Raw genomic sequence first — 12,299 nt, forward strand, 5'->3', positions numbered from 1 at the left:
AGAACTCTTGATTTCAAAATTTTCAATCCAGATTAGAATTTCAACTCTTTTCAAAATTGATTTCAAAACCCTGGGTCTTCAAAATTATCAATTCTTCCCATTTTACCCCCAGGACTCTGAATTTCAAAATATTTTCTCAGGAAAACGATCTGGATAGTTTTCAATATGGATTTCAGCCACTTCACCTCAGATTTTGCCCTTTTGACAATTTCAAATATCTCCCTTTTACAAAATTTCCCTACAGGGACCAACTCTTTCCAAAAATTCCTGTTTTACCAATTAGTCCAGATTTTATGAAAATTCCAAAAAGAAGTTGTTGTTTTATCCTTATTTCAGTAAAGAAGCAATGTGGGACCCACACTGAGGTGGTGTCACACAAGCTTTTCTTTTGAAAATTTGAATTTTGAAAAACCCAAAAATATAGGAGCCTTGTCCCCTGGATTGGTGCCACTTGTCTTTTCTCTCTCCTCCCATTTCTATGCCAAGTGTCAGTGTGGGGCTACCCTAAGAAGCCGCCACATGTCATCCCATTTATCTGCCATGTGTCACCCTATCCATCCTGCGCCATGTGTCATTCCAAGATTACAAGGAGATGCCAAGTGTCATAGGTTGTCCTGTCTAGAAAAAGTGGAGCTTGTCTCCTCTGAGGTGGCGCCACTTGAAGTGTGTCTCCTGCAGGGGACACGTGTCAACCTCTCCCTCCTTCTAGAAAAGAAGCCTGACACATGTCTCTCCCTACTTTTCTCAGAAAAGTAGGAGACACGTGTCACTCCTAAATTCCTTCAGAAAAGGTAGGCTTGTCTCCTCATAGGTGGCGCAGATCCTGAACTTCACCTTTTCCATGTTGTCTGAGATGGCGCCACATGGCTTGGCCCTCCTTCTCTCTCCTCTGCCACATGTCATTCTCTGCTTCTTTCAGAAAAAGCAGGTGACACATGTCTCCTTCTACCTCCTTCAGAAAAAGTAGAGGACACATGTCTTCTCCCTACTCTTTTCAGAAAAGTAGGAGACACATGTCACTCCTGGCTTTCTTCAGAAAAAGCAAACCATTCAAATATTCAAATCTCCTCCTAGGTGGCGCAAATCCAGAGCTCTGATTTTTCCAGATGGCCTATGAGGGCGCCACATGTCCCTTGCCTATCCCTCCTGCCACATGGCATTGTAGGAGCCACCCTGAGTTGGCACCACATGTCCACCCTCCATTCCTCCAGGGCCAACCTCCATTTAAAATTCAAATCTCCCATGAGGTGGCGCCATCTGAAGAACCTCCTCCAGCAGGCTGACACTTGTCAAGTATGAAACCATCCTGGAATGCCACATGTCCAGATCTCCTTTCTCCAGAAAAGGTAGAATTCAAATTCCTCTGAGGTGGCGCCTTCTGAGCCCACTGTTCTGTCCTTCTGACATGTGTCAAACACCTTTTGAGGTGGCGCCATTCCAGGACTCCACTTGGCTCCATTTTTTGATTTTTATTTTATTTTTAATAAAGGTAGCCCACCATGAGGTGGCGCCACCTGAGGACTCCCTATAAAAGGTGAGTTTGAATTTCAAATTCCAAGAGAGTACCCTCTGAGGTGGCGCCATCTGGGAGTTCCCTGCAGAAAGAATCAAGCAAGCTTTTGAAAAATTCCAAATTCCCCTGCTGAGGTGTCTCACCCACAAAATTTCCATTTTTTTATTTTTCTCAAAAATCAAAATAGCCCCATGAGGTGGCGCCACCTGAGGGCTCCCTGCAAAAGCCAAATTCGAATTTCAAACCCCCAGATAGCACCCCCTGAGATGGCGCCACATGGAGGGCTCAGATTGAGCCTGTTTGAAATTCAAAATTTTTCAGAAAATCTATAAAAAACAAGGCTCCACGCCCAGGAGAGGAGAGTATTTTTTTGGAGACCATTTTGTGAACTTGAAAATTCGACCTAGCTTTCCTGAAAATCTGATTTTTTTGCACTTTGGAATTCACGCCTCTTTGGCTCAGTGAAGAAGGTGTAGTGGGTCGATTTTGGTGAACCATCCGAAGCCCGGAGCGAAGGACGAAGGAAGCTCGTGATAGCCGCCCCTTTCAAGAGCTTCTACGCTGCGTAACGAAGCAAGGTGCACCTCTTTTCCCCTTGATTTGATTCCATAATTCGATTCGGGAGTCGTTTGAAGAAAGAGCTCATCCGAGAGATGGATTGAGCTATTCTCATAAAACGACATACATAAAAATATTCAATTATGCTTCATTGATGATTTTTAACATTCATGCATTTAGCTAGATTTAATTTGCATTTTATTTCATTCATTTAGCACATTTCATGAATTAATTAGGATTAATTTAGCATTTATTTCAATTCTGCTCATTTTCAGTAGGTCTCTGTTTTTGTCAGTCAGTCCACACGTCATTGCATGCATTTTTTTATTAAAAATCCCAAAAAAATCACGGAATGCGCCCTTAGTGTCCCTAGAATTGTTCCAAAAATTCGGAAGCATTTGAAATTGTTTACTGTGGTAAACATTCAAAATGGCAAGTCGGGTTTTATTACCCGGGATGCGTTTTGAAAATCATTTTCCGATTTGTAAAATCGAGATATCCCTCATAGGAGATCCGATTTTCGATCCGAAAAATGTTATGAACTCGAAAGAATGTCTAGTTTTTAACTTGATTTTATCTGAGTTTTCTGGTTTTTTCTTATGTCTGACAAAAATCCGAGAGTTCGGAACACGTGTCAGAGCCTGATTTGGGCCTCTGAGATTTTGGATCGACTTAGGGCTATGGGTTCTCTTTGTGTGTTGCTCGAAATCCAAAACTGTAAAAAGTGAAAGTTATGTCCGCGGTGTCCTATGCTTGCATCTGAAAGCCTGTGATTTTTAGAACAGTCGTGATACCTGTTTCGGATTTTTCTTGTCAGTCCTTTGTTTTGTGACATTTGTCTGTCCTATTGATTTAGGCAGAAAAAGTTATATTTTTATCTGTGTTTCTGTTGATCAAATGCCAAAGTCACGAACATGAAAGTTGTTCATATAGATGTCTTGAGTAGCTCTGTTAAATATCATAAATTTCCATTGCCATGTTCTATTTTTTTAGCGTTTTACATCAGATTAGGGTGATTTTTACCTCTATCAGAACTAAATCTCTGTTATTGAACTCACCATGGCTCAAATCCTGAGGCTGTAAAAACCAAAAATGTTCCATTTCGCGTCCTTTAACAGTCTGAAAAATATCAGAAGTTTTCATGGTGTAAATCATCTTGCATTATCATATTAAGCATTGCATTTGGTTCGGATTCATAGGCAAAATCCACCATTTTAGGACTTTCTTTAAATTTTAGCATTTAAATCATATCATTTCATGATTTTTAGCATTCTAGGCTGTTTATCAGAGTAAGTAGATGCTTCATACTGAATTTGGTGTAATTTGGAATGCATTTGAGGTTCGGATTAGCCATAATACCAAAACAGGGTCTCGCAGGACCCGGATCCAAGTGAAAAACAAGCGAAATTCATTATTTTGGATAAATTGCAAAAATGTCAAATTCTGATTTTACAGTCCTAATGTGTTTAGCAGCATGTCATCATGTCTCTTACTGCATTTCATCATCATTTGATTCAATTTGAATTTCGAAATCTCAATTTTACCAAGTTTTCCTTCAAAAAACCCTGATTTTAAAGGTATAACTTTGATTTTAGGGGTATTTTGGTCATTTTGACCACCATTTCGAATTTTAAACTATTTTCCACCGAATTTCCTGCATTTACATCATTTCAAAATATCAAGGAAGCATGAGAATAGGGTTTATATCCAATTAAATCCAATAATTTCATAATATTATTGGAAAATCTTGGAAAAACCCACATATTTGAGCTAACCCAATTTCAAGTTTTGCAGAAACTATCAAAAGAAGGAGCTGAAGTCTGCAAATTTCTTTTATTTCCTTTATTTAAGTGATGTAATAATGTAAATTTTGGAATAAAAGAGTTAATTTCCTGCTTAGACTAGGATGCATATCATATAGTTTAAATTTATGCAATATCCTGATTATATGATTCATGCATTTTATTTCAAAAGCACTATGGATGTTTCACGAATGGCACGTGCACCAACTCTTAGGGAGTTGATGGACTCGGTGGGATCCATATTTACGGCCCTAGTCGGAATATGGACGAGACCCAGATCCGTCATCTTTCTACTAGTCACATAGAGCCTACACTCTTAGGCTATCTTAAAATGCACATCATATTTCCAAAGTTTCCAAAATCATGTGCATCAAATCAACTAAGTTCTGAACATATTCATGGCCACAGTCAAAATATGTGAAGGATTTATTTGGACTTAATGCACATTTTCCAACCAATCCCTCAGAAAATCTTTTCAAAGGGCATTCATTTACTCATGTCATTTGCATCATGAAATCATTGATTTTCTCAAGAAAACTTCATTCTCAAGAAATCGATTTCTCAAGAAACTCTAAGGATTTTTCAAAATCGGTTTTCCAAAGACAAGTTTTTCCACAGTTTTCCCTGGAAAATGATATTTTCTTAAGAGATTCAAAAGAGTTTTCCAATCTTTCTCCAAGATCAAAATCGATTTCCAAGTATTTCAAGGGTAAAAATTCCTAGGATTTCAATTTTCCAAGTTTTGAATTTCCTTCTCCAATGAATTTACCTATAAATCTTCCATCATTTTCCTAAGAAAACTCTCAAAGTCCAAGTTTTCCTAAGAAGTGTTTCCCTTTTCAAAAGGTTCATCTTTTCTCAAGAATCACTTCCATTTTCCCAGGATTTTCAACCATTCATGATTTTCCCAAGTCTTTATGAACTTTCCTGAGATTTCAAATCTTTTTCATCTGAGTTTCCTGAGAAATTGACTTTCAGCTTTTTCCTGAGAAAATCTTTTCAACTCCAAATATTTTTCAAGCATACATCATGTTTTCCCAAGCTGTATTTTCCAAAATCTCATAGCACATGCCTGAATTCTCTGTGCATTTAGGATAGAACATAACTTTGATAATTTCGCTAAGTCAAGCACAATTTTGGTACTTGGTTCGATTACCCCTGTTAAAGGCGGCAGGAACGGTCGAACCTCGTACCGACAGGTCGAGCCCCATCCCATGGATTTTCCCGCAATTTTCAAAACGGAGGCGAGTATTTCAAAACAATTTCCAAAATCCGGTCAAGTTTGAATCGTGAAAGCGTTCCTCTCTCTCTTCCGCAAGGAAGGGAAGACGGGGAAAAATTTCGCGACGATAACAGGTTTGGCGACCGTGATGGGACTTGTCCTTGTCTGACCTAAATTATGCTTGACTTAGTTTAATTATCAAAATTATGTTCACTAAATGTCAGCTCTTTACTTTCAATATCATGTGAGCCTAGGAGCCTAGATTCTGACCTAGCTGACATTGATTGCATATAGCTTAGGCATGGTTTGGTAGGACCAGATTGAGGAGAAATTTTCATGCTCACATAGACTTAGGTCTAAATACAACTCTCCTCAATTTAGGATCTAAATGCAAACAATGTATGCTTCCTCAAAGATTTTCAAAAGTCTATCTCTCTAGGATTTAGAGCCCTCTATTTCTTGCATGTGATCATTTTTTTCAAAACCTCAATTACCTATCATTACCCGGTCTTCACGTTGTTGGGCTCTCTTCCAGAACCCTAGTTCGGGACAGAGCCTCACAACTGGGCCAACTATTTGGGTTAACACCCCCCTACCACGTACCGCGGGCCACAGTCCGAAGTATATCGGTAGGCGCTCAAGGATGTTGGAAAACCTTACCTTAGAACCGGAGTTGAAACTCTATGCCACGTACCTCGGATTTCGATTTGGGTATATCGGCATAACTGGATTGGACAAAGATGATCTGAACCTAGAGTTACGATTAAGGTCCTACAGCTGTTTTCAAATTGATGCATTTAGAGTCATCCTTTTAGGGAGTGCTGAATGTGCATAAATGTTTGTGCAGGATGTGATTGTATGTATGATTTTCTCAATTCTTTATGTTTCCCAATGTTTTTCAACTCATTAGGTCTTTTTCCAAATATCCTTATTTTCCACAAGGTCTTTTTCTCAAACCCTGGATAATTTTCTCAAATATCCCATTTCTTTCAAAACTCCAGGTGATTTTTTTTCATTCTTCCCTCTCTACTGGATCTCGAATTTCCAGCTGCATTTTATCCTGCCTGCAATTTTCCAAAATCATATGTTTTCTCTCATTGGATTTTCAATTCTTTTGTCTATTTGCAAAAAATTCTTCACCTTATTTTCCTCGTGTATACCTTGATTATTGCGGTGGAAATTGTTTATCCACTTGCCTTCTCCCTATTCTAAATCCGTTTGCGGATTGTTTTTTTCAAGAGATATCTCTTTCCTTCAAAATGGTGTTTTTCCTCGTGGTTGACGACCTCGCCTAGGTAACAAGGCACATTTTTCGTTGTTATTTCTCTTACAAAGAATGACAACACAATTGTCGTAATTTCAGCGGTAACTCCATCCCTAGCAATGGGATATTCTTCCAATTGTCTACCATATCGTCAATAATCATTTTCCTCCCAATCCAAAATTCCCTCAGAGTCTAATCTAGACTTCATCCTGCAGAGAGCATCCACAACATTTGATGGTTCGAACAAGGTCAGGAAGAAGAACCACATCACCACAGTACTCCTCAGCCTCAGAAGAAGAGATGGGCTCCCCACGATCCGAGAGGAGTCAAGAGCAGCAGCAAGGGGAGGATGGCATAGACCCGCAGATGTATGCCATGTTCCAGAAAATGATGACCAAAATGATGAGTGAACAGGCTGGGACCAGTGCAGAGAAGAACCCATTCAGATAGAAGTTCCATGGGCACAAGGATAAGAAGACTTCCAAGAAGCAAGTTCAGCCAGAAGAAATTTCAGATGAATCAGAATCAGAGGAAGACACCGATGAAGAATATGAAGTGCCTCCAGCATTTCATAAACATAGCCGAGAACAAAGGAGGAGTCACAAATCAAAAGGTCAAGTTGCAGAAAAGCTTTTGCGGACACAGTTCAGGGAAATGGCCAAAGTGGTTAAAGATCTGCAAGCCCGCGACAAGGGCAAGAAAGTCTTCACCAGCGAGGATTTTTATGATGGCTTAGAAGGAGATGAAGATCTAGAGAACCTTCCCCGTAAATTCATCAAGTTCGATGGTTCCGGCGACCCGAAAGCCCATCTCGCCATGTTCTTCGCCGAATGCTCCAAATTCAAGAGAGACAATAGGGCCCTATTTCTCTATTTTCCTCGTAGCCTAGAAGGCACTGCCGCTAAGTGGTACTCCGAGCATATCAATCCAATCGAGCTGCGAGAATTCGATAAGGTGGTTAATCTATTTATCGAGCGATTTCTGTTCAATGCTGAAGCGCTACCAACGTTAAATCACCTCTGTAATCTGAAGCAGGGAGATAGTGAAAAAGCCAGAGACTTCATTCGCAGATGGAGAGAGACCTGCAACAAAATGAAGGACCCAATATCAGAAGGACACGCGTTGTCGGTCATCCTGAATAATTTCTCCCAACCTTTGAGAGGCCTGATCTCTACCTCCCCAACACGATCTTTCATTGAATTGATAGAACGAGCTGAATGGCTCGAGATGGGAATAGAAAATGGAGTATATGAGAGCCTCACACTCTCAAAGAGCAATTCAGATATCAAGAAGAAGTCAAACTTCACATTCTTCGTGAATGCCCCTGGCAACAACAATGGCAAAAGCAAAAGGGGTGGCAGAAAGAACCACACCGGCGGGTCAGGGAGTCTAAATTCCAGCAAAGATGATCATACAGGACAAGAAAACAGAATCAACAAGCAGAATGACAGCTCTCTCGCGAGCATCCAACTAGAATTAAGGCCCCAGGGGAGGCCAAAGCATGATGGTTGGGGATACGACCGCAATTTTACTCCCTTAGAACAACCGCTCGAGCAAGTTCTGGAATATATGATCGCCAAAGGGATGGTTAGACTCCCCAAGATAGCAGATCCTTCTGTGACCATGGGAAGGTTTAAAGATCAGTTCTGCAAGTTTCATCGGACAATGGGTCATGACACCGAGCATTGTTTCGTCCTTAAGAACATTGTTCAAGACTGCATTGACAAGAAGCTCCTCGTTGAAGACGAAAAGGAGGACTAGTCATCCCGACTAAGATGTTTTTTTTTTTTTACAATCATTCCAGAAGATTACCATGCCGACACTTTTCCATTTCTCCTCTTGCTTTTCAAAAGAATAATGTAATCCCATTTTCTTTCCTTGATTTTTAAGCATCAATAAAGTCATCGAATTTTTTTCAATAGCTTGGCACCATCTTATTTGCTTATCCTTCCTTTTCACAATGTCTCTCTTGTGAGGAATGATCTTAAGGATGTCTATCAGTCAAGGAGCTTGTTGCCTTATTCACCAATTATCCTTCTTTTATTCAAAATTTTCCTCCGTAATTACACTGGGTCATTTTTTTGTGAAAATTTATCTTTACTTCAAAACATCCTGTATGCAGGCAGGATAAACCAATCTCTCATTTTGCATATATATGCATGCATTTGCACTCATTTGCACTTCATTTGCATTGTCATGTGCATTTTCATTCCATTTGCATTTATTCTGCACCCAATTTTCAACATCCAATTTCGACATCCAATTTCCAACATCCAATTTTCAATTTCCAAATTCCCAATTTCCAAATTTCTAACAGCCAATTTTCAATTTTCAATTTTCAATTTATAATTTATAATTTCCAATTCTAAATTTCTAATTTTGACCTTTGGGTTACCCAATTCTCTATTCGACCTTCGGGTCACTCAATTTCCAATTTCAACCTCTGGACCACCCACTTTATCAGATTCTCAATTCAAGCCTTCGGGTTACAATCTTGCCAACATCAGTCATTTTCCCGCCTGCAGGTTCCAACTTTCCAGGCCTTCGGATTACAAATTCATCAAATATCTATCATTTTCAAACCTTCGGGTCACATCTCTATCTATGACAATCATTTTCGATAAAATCCTGCTTTCGAGCTGGTCGGTCAACAAATCCTGCTTTCGAGCTGGTCGGTCAACAAATCCTGCTTTCGAGCTGGTCGGTCAACAAATCCTGCTTTCAAGCTGGTCGGTCAACAAATCCTGCTTTCGAGCTGGTCGAACAATCAAAATCCTGCTTTCGAGCTAGTCGGTCAACCCAAATCCTGCTTTCGAGCTGGTACTTCAATCAAAATCCTGCTTTCGAGCTGGTACTTCAATCAAAATCCTGCTTTCGAGCTGGTAGAACAATCCAAATCCTGCTTTCGAGCTGGTATTCCCAAAAATCCTGCTTTCGAGCTCGTACTTCAATCAAAATCCTGCTTTCGAGCTGGTCGAACAATCAAAATCCTGCTTTCGAGCTGGTCGGTCAACCCAAATCCTGCTTTCGAGCTGGTACTTCAATCAAAATCCTGCTTTCGAGCTGGTTCTTCAATCAAAATCCTGCTTTCGAGCTGGTCGAACAATCCAAATCCTGCTTTCGAGCTGGTATTCCCAAAAATCCTGCTTTCGAGCTGGTACTTCAATCAAAATCCTGCTTTTGAGCTGGTCAAACAATCAAAATCCTGCTTTCGAGCTGGTATTCCTAAAAATCTCGCTTTCGAGCTGGTACTTCTATCAAAATCCTGCTTTCGAGCTGGTCGAACAATCAAAATCCTGCTTTTAAGATGATACTTCCAAAAATCCTGCTTTCGAGCTGGTAAAACAAATAAAATCCTGCTTTCGAGCTGGTACTTCGATAAAATCCTGCTTTCGTGCTGGTAAGTCAAAACAAAACTCAACTGTCGAATTGATCTTTTACTGAGTCTTTTCAGGACTCAATTTTCGTCACGGATGTGTTAAGCCGGATGTTAAATGCTCTCTTTCACCAAGGATTTCAAGAAAAATTTATCAATTGTCAATCAAATTATTTGTTGATTTCAAAATCTTTATTGCACTAATCTCTATCTCAATTTACCTACAGCATCACTTCCAAAAGAGTGAAGCTTTTGCGAAAAGAGATTCAAAACTCAAATTCTTTCTATTGGCCAACCAAAAGGATGAAGGATAAATCCTCAATATGGCCAGAAAAGAAGATTCAATGTTATTGAAAAGCCGTAGATGATCGATATTGATCGTAGTCAATGGCGCATCGTTAAAGGCTATTCTTGTAAGGACGAGGCAGTGGAAATATCCTGAGTGCTAGAAAAGAGAGAATTCACCCAAACCCTGTCTCCTCAGAATCACCTAAGCTGCAATTAAATATCCGCAAAGGGATCTCTCACCTGTCGTCAAGATGAAGGCGAATTAGGCGAGTAGACCCCCGGGGCCAAAGAAGATTCAAAACATCTCCAAGATGACGGAGTTTGTGACGGATCCTTCCAGGGAAGGTCCAAAGCACTGTCAAGATGAAGGCAGATGCGATGAACCCCTCGACAATCCCTAAAAGGTATTTAATTTCAGCTAAAGATCTTCCAGCCAATGAGCCAATATCATCAAAATAACCCATAAACCAATATCATCAAAGGAGGATCGAAACATCTCCAAGTTGAAGGAGTTTGTGACGTACCCCTTTCCCAAAAGAGAGAAAGAGAGGAAAAAGAAAGAGAGAAAAAGTCAGAACATCTCCAAAATGAAGGAGAATGCAGCCAAAACACAAGAGAGCCAAAAGAGTGCAGAAAGATTATCATGAGAGAAGCCCTCAGGATATCAAACTGCCAGATTTATCAAGAATCCTCTTTAAATTTGTGAAATTCTATTATCAATACTCTTTCATCAACTGCTTTCACAATATCAAATTCTCTTTCCTGCTCATATCAAGGAAATTGATAACTTCCTTGGAGAAGGTCAATTGCAAGCAATTTGGGTTTCCAATTTCGATTCTACAAAGTGAACCTTGTTTGGAGGTAATGCTTCAGGTAGAAAAGAAAGAATATCTTTGCAGCAATGTGCAACATTTTCAAAAACTTTGAATCAACAACAGAATTCTCAATATTTTGACAATATTTTCTAGCTATCCTGACGTGAAGTGAGAGCTTGATATCCGTTTTTTATCCATCCTGACACCAATTTTAAATCCCTCTAAAGGACTTGATTCCTTCCCTTCTTTGAGAGCATGAACTCTCAAAATTGCACACTTCCCTGTGTCCCCACTGTCCCACCATAGACAGTCCCATTTCGGTTCGAGGTCGAACCACAAATCATTTCCCGCAAAAGGCAATTTCAAAAGCTGATTTTAGTCTCAGCAATGAGACGCCCAAAAATCAATCCCTTTTCAAGCTTTAGGGACCCCATTTTCCTTCCTTTTGCAAAAACCCTATTGGATTTATTGTGCAAAATCCAAAGGTTCCATCATGGTCTCTTCCTTCGAGGATTCCATTCATTTTCCGCCGGATCAGGATAAGGGTATAAACCTGAGCCTCATTCAAAGAGGTATTCCATTTTCCGCCCAATCAGGATAAGGGTACAAACCTGAGCCTTATTCAAAGAGGTATTCCATTTTCTGCCCGATCAGGATAAGGGTACAAACCTGAGCCTCAATCAAAGAGGTATTTTCATTTTCCGCCCGATCAGAATAAGGGTATAAACCTGAGCCTCATTCAAAGAGGTATTTCATCTTCCGCCCGATCAGGATAAGGGTACAAACCTGAGCCTCATTCAAAGAGGTATTCCATTTTCTGCACGATCAGGATAAGGGTACAAACCTGAGCCTCAATCAAAGAGGTATTTCATTTTCCGCCCGATCAGGATAAGGGTATAAACCTGAGCCTCAACCAATGAGGTATTTCCATCTTCCGCCCGATCAGGATAAGGGTATAAACCTGAGCCTCATTCAAAGAGGTATTCCATCTTCCGCCCGATCAGGATAAGGGTATAAACCTGAGCCTCATTCAAAGAGGTATTCCATCTTTCGCCCGATCAGGATAAGGGTATAAACCTGAGCCTCAATCAAAGAGGTATTTCATCTTCCGCCCGATCAGGATAAGGGTACAAACATGAGCCTCAATCAAAGAGGTATTTCATTTTCTGCCCGATCAGGATAAGGGTACAAACCTGCGCCTCATTCAAAGAGGTATTTCATTTTCCACCCGATCAGGTTAAGGGTACAAACCTGAGTCTCATTTCAATGAGATATTTCATCCTCCAATCAGGTTAAGGGTCAAACCTGAGCTTCGTTCCATACGAAGCATTTTCTGTCCCATCCAGGGTAAGGGCATCAAACCTGAATTTCACTCTCACAGAGTGAGTCTTTCCTCTCCATTCTTCGCTTCATATCTACCATCTTCCTCGGGCTAATTTCTTCACACCCAGTCAGATCCTT

Source organism: Nuphar pumila, chromosome 9 (genome assembly GCF_984573655.1).
Source record: "Nuphar pumila chromosome 9, dmNupPumi1.hap1.1, whole genome shotgun sequence".
NCBI classification, from domain to species: domain Eukaryota; kingdom Viridiplantae; phylum Streptophyta; class Magnoliopsida; order Nymphaeales; family Nymphaeaceae; genus Nuphar; species Nuphar pumila.